Here is a 12,425-nt window from a genome sequence, read left to right as displayed (position 1 = left end):
ACCAAAACAAAGAATAGCTCAAGGAGGAGGTTCTGAAAGGCATCTATCAGAGCTTCTCAGATGTCTGGTTGTGACAGTACCCCTCCCTCTACGAGTGGACTCCGGACACTCAGAGCCCACCTTCTCAGGATGGGACCTATGCAAAGCCCTGATGAGACGAGTGGCCTTAATGTCCGTCACTGGGACCCACATCCTCTCCTCAGGACCATAACCCTCCCAATGAACGAGGTACTGGAGAGAACCGCGGACAACACGAGAATCCACAATCCTGGAGACCTGAAATTCAAGATTCCCATCAACCATATTCGGAGGAGGAGGCAAAGGCGAGGGTACAATGGGTTGAACATAAGGTTTTAATAAGGACTTATGAAAAACATTATGGATCTTCCAAGTCTGAGGAAGATCAAGACGGTAGGCAACAGGATTGATAACAGACAGGATTTTGTAAGGCCCAATAAACTTAGGACCCAACTTCCAGGAAGGAACCTTCAATTTGATATTCTTGGTAGACAACCACACCAGATCACCAACATTCAGGTCCGGACCAGGCACCCGTCTCTTATCTGCCACACGCTTATATCTCTCACTCATGCTCTTTAGATTATCCTGAATCTTTTGCCAAATAGATGACAAAGACGAGGAGAATCTGTCCTCATCAGGTAAACCAGAAGACCCCTCTCCCGAGAAAGTCCCAAACTGCGGATGAAACCCATATGCACCAAAAAATGGTGACTTATCAGAGGACTCCTGACGACGGTTATTTAAAGCAAACAAAAAAGCAAACAAAAAAGAACACCAGTCCTCCTGATTCTCCGCCACAAAACAGCGCAGATATGTCTCCAGATTCTGATTGACGCGCTCTGTCTTGCCATTCGACTGAGGGTGGAAAGCAGAAGAGAAAGACAACCGAACCCCCAAGCGAGAACAGAAAGCCTTCCAGAATCTGGAAACAAACTGCGTGCCCCTATCAGAGACTATGTCTGAAGGAATACCATGCAATTTGACAATGTGATCACTAAATGCCTGCGCCAGCGTCTTAGCATTGAGCAAACCAGGAAAAGGGATGAAATGCACCATTTTGCTAAAACGGTCCACCACCACCAGAATCACAGTCTTCCCCGAGGAACGAGGCAGGTCCGTTATGAAGTCCATGGACAGATGTGTCCAAGGACGGGAAGGAATGGGTAAGGGAAGGAGAGGACCTGATGGCCGTGAATGAGGGACTTTGGCACGAGCGCAAGTCTCGCAGGCTGCCACAAAACCCTCAACCGACTTACAAAGCGCAGGCCACCAGAATCTCCGAGTGATGAGATCCACAGTGGCTCTTGCCCCCGGGTGCCCAGCAACGAACGTATCGTGGTGTTCCTTAAAAATCTTGTGTCTTAAAGCGAGAGGCACAAACAACCTCCCAGGAGGACAAAGAGCAGGAGCCTCTGACTGGGCTGCCTGCACCTCTGCCTCCAATTCAGGAAAAAGAGCAGAGACCACCACACCTTCAGCCAAAATGGGACCCGGGTCTTCAAAATTCCCACCTCCCGGAAAACAACATGACAGGGCATCTGCCTTCACATTCTTAACCCCAGGGCGGAACGTGACAACAAAATTAAACCTTGAAAAGAACAAAGACCATCTGGCCTGTCTCGGGTTCAGACGCTTGGCTGACTCCAAGTAGGCCAGATTTTTATGGTCAGTAAACACGGTAATAGGGTGTCTGGCTCCCTCTAGCCAATGGCGCCATTCCTCAAAAGCCAACTTGATGGCCAACAACTCCCTATCTCCCACATCGTAATTTCTCTCTGCGGAGGAGAGTTTCTTCTAGAAAAAGGCACACGGTCGCCATTTGGCAGGAGAGGAACCCTGAGACAAGACCGCACCCACCCCCACCTCAGAAGCATCAACCTCAACTATGAAGGGTAGAGAAATATCAGGTTGTACCAAGATGGGAGTGGAAGCAAAACTCTCCTTGATATTAGAAAAGTCCTTACGCGCCTCTACCGACCAGGAAGGAAAATCTACCCCCTTTCTGGTCATATCAGTGAGTGGTTTAACAACAGAGGAATAATTCAAAATAAACTTCCTGTAATAATTGGCAAAGCCCAAAAAACGCATCAGCGCCTTCTGATTCTCAGGAAGCCCCCACTCAAGCACAGCGCGGACCTTCTCGGGGTCCATGCGAAAACCAGAAGAGGAGAGAAGAAACCCCAGAAATAGAATTTATGGAACCGCAAACACACATTTTTCCAGTTTTGCGTATAATTTATTCTCCCGCAGGATGAGCAAGACCTGACGTAAAAGTTCCTTATGAGTTTTGAAATCAGGAGAAAAAATCAAAATGTCATCCAAATACACTAATACAAATTTTCCCATTAAATTATAAAAAATGCTGTTCACGAAATGCTGAAAAACGGCTGGGGCATTCATCAAACCAAAAGGCATAACCAAATTCTCAAAATGGCTCTCAGGGGTATTGAAGGCCGTCTTCCATTCATCTCCTTCTCTGACCCTGACCAGGTTGTATGCCCCTCTTAGATCTAATTTGGAAAAGACTTTACCCCAACAATCTGGTTAAACAGGTCCGGGATCAGAGGAAGCGGATAAGCTCCCTGAAATCCAGACAAGGTCTTAAAGAACCATCTTTTTTCTTAACAAAGAAAAAAAACTGCGGCAACAGGTGACTTCGAGGGTCGTATGTGTCCTTTTCTCAGACTCTCAGAGATATAAGCACGCATAGCGAGCCTTTCAGGTTGGGAAAGATTGTATAAACGAGATTTAGGCAGCTTGGCGCCTGGGATGAGATTAATAGGGCAATCGTACCCCCTGTGCGGGGGCAAATCCTGAACTCCACTCTCAGAGAAGACATCCGAAAATTCAGAGCGAAAAGGTGGTACAGTCTTAGTAGAAACCTCAGAAACAGATGTCGTGAGGCAATTCTCTCTGCAAAAGTCACTCCAACCATTTATTTTTGCTTGCCAATCAATGGTGGGGTTATGTTTAGTGAGCCAGGGTAGCCCCAACACAAGAGGAGTAGGTAATCCTCTAAGGACAAAACATGACACATCCTCAACATGAGCATCACTCACAATTAAATGAATATTGTGAACTATGCCCTTTAATGATTTCTGAGAAAGTGGAGCGGAATCAATAGCAAAAACAGGAATATCCTTTCCCAAAGTGCATATCTGGAAACCATGAGTTATCGCAAATTGATTATCAATGAGATTGACAGCTGCTCCACTATCTACAAAAATCTCACAAAAAAATTTCTTGCTCTCTAGCGCCACCCTGGCAGGCAGGACAAAAGGGGAACTACAAGCAAACGTAAAACCTTCAATTTCCGCCTCAACCCTGCCAATAGTAACAGATGGAACATTTTTAAAAGATTTTTCCCTTTTTGTTTCTTTATTACTCCCAGAAAACTGCCTGAATCTCCTAGAGGGACAAACATTTGCCAAATGATTTATACCTCCACAACAAAAACAAACCTTCCCATGCGGGCTGAATCTTCTATTGTCAGAGGCAATCAACCCCAGCAGCATGGGCTCCTGCTCAGAAGGGGCTGACAGTGACTGAGACCCCTGCGCACAGAATGAGACCGCTGCACTGTCCTGGGACTGAGTATGACAGGAAGGAGAGATCTCTCCTCTCTCTCTAAGACGCCTGTCAATACGAACAGCCTGAGACATAGCAGAGTCCAAGGAGATAGGCCTCTCATGAAAAGCAAATGCATCTTTCAATCCCTCAGAAAGACCATGGCAAAATTGACTTCGGAGTGCAGCATCATTCCAACCAGTATCAGCTGCCCATCTCTAAAATTCTGAGCAATATATCTCTGCGGATTGTTTACCCTGGCATAACAGACGTAGTCTAGACTCAGCCAAAGCAACACGATCCGGATCATCATATATCTGACCCAGGGCTAAAAAGAATTCATCCACTGAATGGAGGGGCCGTGCCCCCACCGGCAGCGAGAAGGCCCATGACTGAGCGTTACCCCTGAGCAGCGATATAATGATCCCCACCCTCCGTTCCTCATCACCAAAGGAATGGGGAAGAAGGCGAAAATGGAGTTTGCAAGCCTCTCTGAAACGCACAAAATTCTCACTTCCCCCGGAGAACGTATCCGGGAGCGAGATCTTAGGCTCAGAATAAACTCCATGAACGCAAGCTGAACCAGGTCACTAGAAACTGAGAAAGAGTCTTACGGAGATCAGCTACCTCCAATGAAAGACCCTGAAAGCGTTCAGTCAAAAGTGAAACCGGATCCATGCTTGAGACGGTTTAGGGCGGCTTATAATGTCACGGAAGGTGTACAGGTAACAAGACAATGCAAAATGAATGTATGACTCACTGGATCCAAAACTAAGGAACAAAAGGGAGACCCCTGCATAAGACCTGGCACTCTCCCTGACTGCTCAGCCTATGCGAAAATCCCAATGGTAGATGATCGCATATCCTCGTACCTCGACTGTATAACACCTGAACACCCTACAATAGTGAGGGGAAACGACCACCGGCTCCCTACACTAGACACGGAGGGAGTCAGGATCACCTGGGATCCAGCAAACAGGAAATCACAAAAGAATGTAACACTTATCTTGTAGAAAACTGGGAAATAGGATCAGCATGCACACACACTCCAGGAAGTTGTATAAGCCGCACACTAATGCATTATGGGGAGGAATTTAAAGGGATGAAATAAGTCCAACTACATGACAGCTGAGAGAGGCTAACGAGATGAAGAACTGAAAACCAAAACAAAGAATAGCTCAAGGAGGAGGTTCTGAAAGGCATCTATCAGAGCTTCTCAGATGTCTGGTTGTGACAGTAGGGAGTGTAATCGAATATTATTTCTGTACAAAAACGTTTCAGAGACCCAAAAGTCCTTTTAAGGACTATTGTGTGTGACAGCAGCAATATATATTTATAGCGCATCCTGCGCAAAATAAAGTGTAATAGGCCACTGCGTACAGTTAAATTATCCGCGCCACATCTCCTGTTTAAAGTGTGCGCATCAATAAAATATCAGTGACATCCAGTGCACTTTTTACGTAGACGGTGTCCCCTGCGGATAGTTAAATTATTAGCGCCACATCTCCTGTTAAAAGAGTGTGCATCCCTTCGGCCTGAGCACCGAGCCCCGAGCACTTCGGTGCTTGATCAACACTAGTAATAACTATTTAGGAGGTATTACTATCTATTTTAAAAGTAGAGAAAATTGGAAAGTTGCACATTTTTCCAAATTTTTGGTAAATTTTGTATTTTTTATAAATAAAAATGAAATATTTTCACACACATTTACTACTGTCATGAAGTACAATATGTAACGAGAAACAGTCTCAGAATGGCTTGAATAAGTAAAAGCATTTTCAAGTTATTACCACATAAAGTGACATATGTCAGATTTGCAAAAAATTGCCTGGTCCTTAAAGTATAACTGTCATCTTTTATATTGGATTGTGGGGATTCATATCTCCTTGGTGGCCCTAGTTCAACTTTTCACTGTGTATTCAATTACCCCTTAATTCCACAGTTTTGTTCCCTGTACTGCCTACTTTTACCTGTGCTTAAAATCAGGTTGCTATGCAGGTCCATCCTCTGTGTTGAAGGACGAAGGACCAGAAGCACGCAGCCTGCAAGGTCACATTACTGACAGCCAGGGACTGTAAGCAAGTTATTAAAGCCAGGTCCTCTCCAGCAGCTGACAACAGCTGTGTGCACTTGTCCCTGTCCCTGCACTTGGCAGACGCTCCCTCACTTAGCCGAGCTGGACAATGCAGAGCCGAAGCAGCGCAGACCAGGGAAGTGAGATCTGCCATCTGCTCAGTGTATACATGAAAGCAACATGTGGTAAGAGGACCCCTTTGTGCTGCAGGAGATTAACCCTTTAGGGGGAGGGCTCTGGTTACTGACACTTTTGGGGGGCTATTGTTACTGGCTAGTGAGGGCAGGCGGGATTAGCCTCAGGGTGAGGGCAGTGGCAGCCATCTTAACTGAATAGTGAAATTGCAGTTTTATGCAGACTGGTTGCTAAGGGCTGAATCCTATTAAATATGGGGTAAGTCAGTCTAATAGAAACTGATTCTGGAATATCATGTTATTAGTAACTACATATATGAAAATTGAAGTTAGGGTCTAAGTGTGACAGGTGAAAAATGGCAGGGTCCTGAAGTGGTCAAACTGAAATGAGTTACACTTTAAGCTTTATTTACATAAAGAGTGTCTATCAGCATGATCAACCCTATCAATCCTAGCATACTGCTTGGTGGCTTTGGTCATGCAGGTTAAAACAATACCTTTCTTTTGTCTCTATGTTAAACAGCTGCAAAGTACTGCAGCCACAGAAACTGAAAGCGAGGTTTTGCTAAATACTGCTAAATTACAGAGAAGTGTTGAAGTTACAGTTAAGTGTATAGTTTAATACTAGTGATGAGCGACAGGGGCAATATCCAAATTCGTGATATTTTGCGAATATTTGGTGAAAATTTGTCATAAATTAGCAAATTCAAGAATTCACCATTATTTTCTTGATTGCGAAAATCGGCAATGTAATATGCGCATATTGCGCGTGCAACACAGGCGTGGGTCATTTTTGCTACATTTTTTAAGCTGCTAGAAGTTTTCTGAGACAGGAGATAATGGTTGGCATGGCAGAACATTACAATAGCTTTATATGCAGAGAGAGTGCTCCAATATATTCGCGATTGCGCAAATCATCAATTAATGATGCACATATTTTGGTGCAATACGTACAACTTCACATTTTAGCAGGTCTGACTACATATTACTGATTGGTGCACTAAGTATTGTTGTGTACTTGTGACATCACAGCACTATGTCTGTAGCATATATGTACGGACACTACCTAACACTGCACTGCAACATCTACACTATATCAGGATATAACCTACACTGACTATCTCCAATTAACTATCTGTATTATATATATAAGCTAACTAACTAATTAACTAACTATCTAATATAATGACACAGCAAAGCACAGAGCACAGCAATGATATTGCTGTCACTCTCAGGATTGCAAAAAAACTGTAGAAATTGGGTGCTGGGGAGGTTCTTATTTAGTAAGGGGTAGGCAACTTTCCTATTGGTTGCTAAGGCTGTTGCTAAGCTCAGACAAAGACATTGCAGCCCACAAGCAAGAAGCATGGAGGGATTATGGGTTCAGATGAAAAAAAAATCTAGAATATTAGCGAATACGAATATAAAGCACTATATTCTAAATCTTCGTGAATTCTTGAAGTGGTGATATTCGCGATTAAAATTTGCAATTTGAATATTCGCGCCCAACACTATTTAATACAAGGCCATATTGTGTGATAACTGTGTTTGTGCATATTGTGTGTTTGCTTGGTGTGTGAATAAAGTTTTCAGAAAAGGTTAAACAAAAAGCTACCTGGTGTTAAAGGGATTCTGTCACCTCCCCTAACCCAAAAAATGATTTTAAAGCAGCCATGAAGCACAGCTTACCTTGATTAGGCTGTGCTCTTTTATCTTGTAATCCGTCCAGCAGTTTCTGCAAAAAACGACTTTTATTGATATGCAAATGAGTCCTGAATGTGCCCAGAGGGGCGTTTTGTTCCTCTTAGAGAGCCCAGTACCGCCCCTCTTACAGTGCCCAGCCCGCCTTCCTTGCACTGTCTAACCGCCCCCAGCCTGCCACAGCCTCTCCTCCCTCTCCTCCCCCTCCCTCACGCCGAACGAACTCTCGCACAGGCGCAGTACCCACTGAGGGCTGCGCCTGTGCGATCAGCAGGAGACTGAGGGCAGGAGCTTCATCCTCGTCACTGGGCATGCGCCGAGCCCAGTGACGTCCGATGCTCGGTCTTCCCTCAGTCAGCAGGGAAGAGCGAGCATCGGGGGCGGGCTGGGGGCGGTTAGACAGTGCAAGGAAGGCGGGCTGGGCACTGTAAGAGGGGCGGTACTGGGCTCTCTAAGAGGAACAAAACGCCCCTCTGGGCACATTCAGGACTCATTTGCATATCAATAAAAGTCATTTTTTGCTGAAACTGCTGGACGGATTACAAGATAAAAGAGCACAGCCTAATCAAGGTAAGCTGTGCTTCATGGCTGCTTTAAAATCGTTTTTTGGGTTAGGGGAGGTGACAGAATCCCTTTAAAGCACTTTAACCCCTTCAGTACCGAGCCATTGCTCACCTTAAGGACCAGGCCAAATTTTGGAAATCTGACATGTGTCACTTTATTTGGTAATGACTTTGGAACACGTTTACATATCCGAAACATTCTAAGATTGTTTTCTTGTGATACATTGTAGTTCATAATAGTGGTAAATTTGAGTCAATATAAATCCCCTTTGTTTATTTAAAAAAATTCTACATTTCCTCAAAATTTGAAAACATTTTCAAAATTTGAATTTCTCTGCTTTTAAGGCAAATAGTGATACCTCACTTTACATTTCACATATGTCTACGTTATGTTGATATCATTTTGTAAATGTCTTTTTTTTTTTAAGACATTACAAAGTTTAGAATTTTAAAAGCAATTCTTAAAATTTTAAAAAGATTTCCAGTTCAGTTCTGAAGTCACTTTATTGGGATAACATTGTAGAAAGCACCCATGAAATTTCTCTCAGCTGGAGCTGATATCAGTGGTGCCAGGGTTGTTAGTAAATCCAGTAATATACAGTGGGATGCGAAAGTTTGGGCAACCTTGTTAATCGTCATGATTTTCCTGTATAAATCGTTGGTTGTTACGATAAAAAATGTCAGTTAAATATATCATATAGGAGACACACACAGTGATATTTGAGAAGTGAAATGAAGTTTATTGGTTTTACAGAAAGTGTGCTATAATTGTTTAAACAAAATAAGGCAGGTGCATAAATTTGGGCACCACAAAAAAGAAATGAAATCAATATTTAGTAGATCCTCCTTTTGCAGAAATTACAGCCTCTAAACGCTTCCTGTAGGTTCCAATGAGAGTCTGGATTCTGGTTGAAGGTATTTTGGACCATTCCTCTTTACAAAACATCTTTAGTTCATTCAGGTTTGATGGCTTCCGAGCATGGACAGCTCTCTTTAAGTCACACTACAGATTTTCTATTATATTCAGGTCTGGGGACTGAGATGGCCATTCCAGAACATTGCACTTGTTCCTCTGCATAAATGCCTTAGTGGATTTTGAGCAGTGTTTACTGTCGTTGTCTTGTTAAAAGATACAGCCCCGGCACAGCTTCAGCTTTGTCACTGATTCCTGGACATTGGTCTCCAGAATCTGCTGATACTGAGTGGAATCCATGTGTTCCTCAACTTTGACAAGATTCCTAGTCCCTGCACTGGCCACACAGCCCCACAGCATGATGGAACCACCACCATATTTTACTGTAGGTAGCAGGTGTTTTTCTTGGAATGCTGTGTTCTTTTTCCCCTATGCCTAACGCCCCTTGTTATGGCCAAATAACTCAATTTTTGTTTCATCAGTCCACAGCACCTTATTCCAAAATGACGCTGGCTTCTCCAAATGTGCTTTAGCCCACCTCAAGCTGCACTTTTTGTGCTGTGGGCGGAGAAAAGGCTTCCTCTGCATCACTCTCGCATACAGCATCTCTTTGTGTAAAGTGCGCCGAATGGTTGAACGATGCACAGTGACTCCATCTGCAGCAAGATGATGTTGTAGGTCTTTGGTGCTGGTCTGTGGGTTGACTCTGACTGTTCTCACCATTCGTTGCTTCTGTCTAGCCGAGATTTTTCATGGTCTGCCACTTCGAGCCTTAACTTGAACTGAGCCTGTGGTCTTCCATTTCCTCAATATGTTCCTAACTGTGGAAACAGGCAGCTGAAATCTCTGAGACAGCTTTCTGTATCCTTCCCCTAAACCATGATGGTGAACAATCTTTGTCTTCAGGTCATTTGAGATTTGTTTTGAGACCCCCATGTTGCTACTCTTCAGAGAAAATGAAAAGAGGAGGGAAACTTACAATTGACCCCCTTAAATTCTCTTTCTCATAATTGGATTCACCTGTGTATGTAGGTCAGGGGTCACTGAGCTTACCAAGCCAATTTGAGTTCTAATAATTAGTTCTAAAGGTTTTGGAATCAATAAAATGACAACAGTGCCCAAATCTATGCACCTGCCTAATTTTGTTTAAACAATTATAGCACACTTTCTGTAAATCCAATAAACTTAATTTCACTTCTGAAATATCACTGTGTGTGTCTCCTATATGATATATTTAACTGACATTTTTTATCGTAACAACCAACGATTTATACAGGAAAATCATGACGATTAACAAGGTTGCCCAAACTTTCGCATCCCACTGTACTCCACTAGATAACTTTAGATATGGTCCAAGCTAAGTTAAATAAGGTAAATGTGAACAAGGCTCCGTGTCCAGGTGGATTACACCCAAGAGTCCTTAAAGAACTCAGTTCTATCATTGCTGTGCCTCTGTTTATAATTTTTAGAGATTCTCTAGGGACTGGTACAGTGCCAAGTCATTGGCACAAGGCAAATGTGGTGCCCATATTCAAAAAAGGATCTAGGTCCTCTACATGTAATTATAGACCAGTTAGTTTAACTTCTGTTCTGAGAAAAATATTAGAAGGGCTCTTACGGGACTATATACAGGAGTATGTGACTGTAAATAATATCATAAGTGATAGCCAGCATGGGTTTACTAAGGACAGAAGTTTTGAGACCTGATTTATTTTTATGGTAAGCCTGGACAGAGGGGTGGGCGTGGATGTAGTGTTCTTGGATTTTGCAAAGGCATTTGATACTGTCCCTCATAGACATTTAATAGGTAAAATAATGTCTCTAGGATTAGAAAGTATAGTTTTTAATTGAATTGAAACTGGTTGAAGGACCGTGTCCAGAGAGCCACGGTCAATGATTCCTATTCTGAATGGCCCTGGGTTATAAGTGGTGTACCCCAAGGTTTAGTGCTTGTTCCCCTATTATTTAATTTATTAATGATATCGAGGATGTGATTAATAGCACTGTTTCTATTTTTGCAGATAACATCAAGCTATGTGGTAACGTGCAGTCTATAGAAGATGTTCAAAAACGTGGACGCTCTGAGTGATCGGGAATCCACTTGGCAAATGAGGTTCAAAGTGGATAAAAGTAAAGCTATGCATCTGGGTAGTAATAATCTATGTGCATCATATATCCTAGGGGATGTAACACTGGGAGAGTCACTTGTAGAAAAGGATTTGAGTGTACTTGTAGAGCATAGATTAAATAACAGCATACAATCTCAATTAGCTGCTTCTAAAGCTTACAGCATATTACACTGGCAGATTGTCTGCCAGATAATAGCTAATTTGCATTCATAGGAACGCTCATTAGTGATTATCTGGCAATGTAATACTGCCACAGATCACCAAATAAATGAGCAAACGCTCATTCGTCATGTAATTGTGATTTTTTTTTTTAAGCATGCTTAAAAATCATTGCTTGCTGGCGGCAGATCGTGCTGTGTAATCTGTGCTCTGCTGCTGGCAAACAATGATTCATCATGGGGACGAGCGATGGCATTAGCCATCGCTCCTCCTTATATTAAGGAGGAGATCACTGCATGTAATAGCATGTAATAACGTTTCCCTCCCGACAATGGCCTTGATAAACTGCAGGTGTAATATAAACTTAAGGCTAGCAGGATATTGTCATTTATTGAACGAGGCATGGACTTGCGGGACAAAGATATAATCTTACCACTTTTACAAAGCTTTTGTGCGGCCTTTTCTGGAATATGCAGTTCAGTCGCTGTTTTTTCTAAAGTGAATAACCCTAACTTTGATAATCTTTCAGGGTACTGTAATTCCCTCATTCCAGTTATTACTTTAGTTGCCCTCCTCTGAACCCTCTCCAGCTCTGCTATCTCTGCCTTGCTCACAGGAGCCCAGAACTGTACACAGTACTCCATGTGTGGTCTGACTAGTGATTTGTAAAGTGGTAGGACTATGTTCTCATCACGGGCATCTATGCCTCTTTTGATGCAACCCATTATCTTATTGGCCTTGGCAGCAGCTGCCTGAGACTGGTTTCTGCAGCTTAGTTTACTGTTAATTAAAATTCTTATGTCTTTTTCCATGTCAGTGTTACCGAGTGTTTTACCATTTAGTATGTACAGGTGACTTGTATTATTCCGTCCCATGTGCATAACTTTACATTTGTCATTGTTAAACCTCATCACCCACTTCTCTGCCCAAGCCTCCAATCTATCCAGATCCATCTGTAGCAGTATACTGTCCTCTTCAGTGTTAATTACTGTACTTTAGGCATTTTCGTATCAACAGCAAAAATGTATATTTTATTGTGAAACCTCTCTATAAGGTCATAAATAATTATATTGAAGAGTTAATAAATATATTGAAGTGTGTTATTAAACAGGCTGTTTGTTAGCACCAGTTACCATTCGTTTACCCATAGGCATATATGTCACT

This window comes from Bufo gargarizans, chromosome 1, assembly GCF_014858855.1.
Source record: "Bufo gargarizans isolate SCDJY-AF-19 chromosome 1, ASM1485885v1, whole genome shotgun sequence".
In the NCBI taxonomy this organism is placed as follows: Eukaryota; Metazoa; Chordata; class Amphibia; order Anura; family Bufonidae; genus Bufo; species Bufo gargarizans.
The sequence above is the reverse complement of the archived record's forward strand: the minus strand, read 5'-3'. Positions refer to the sequence as shown.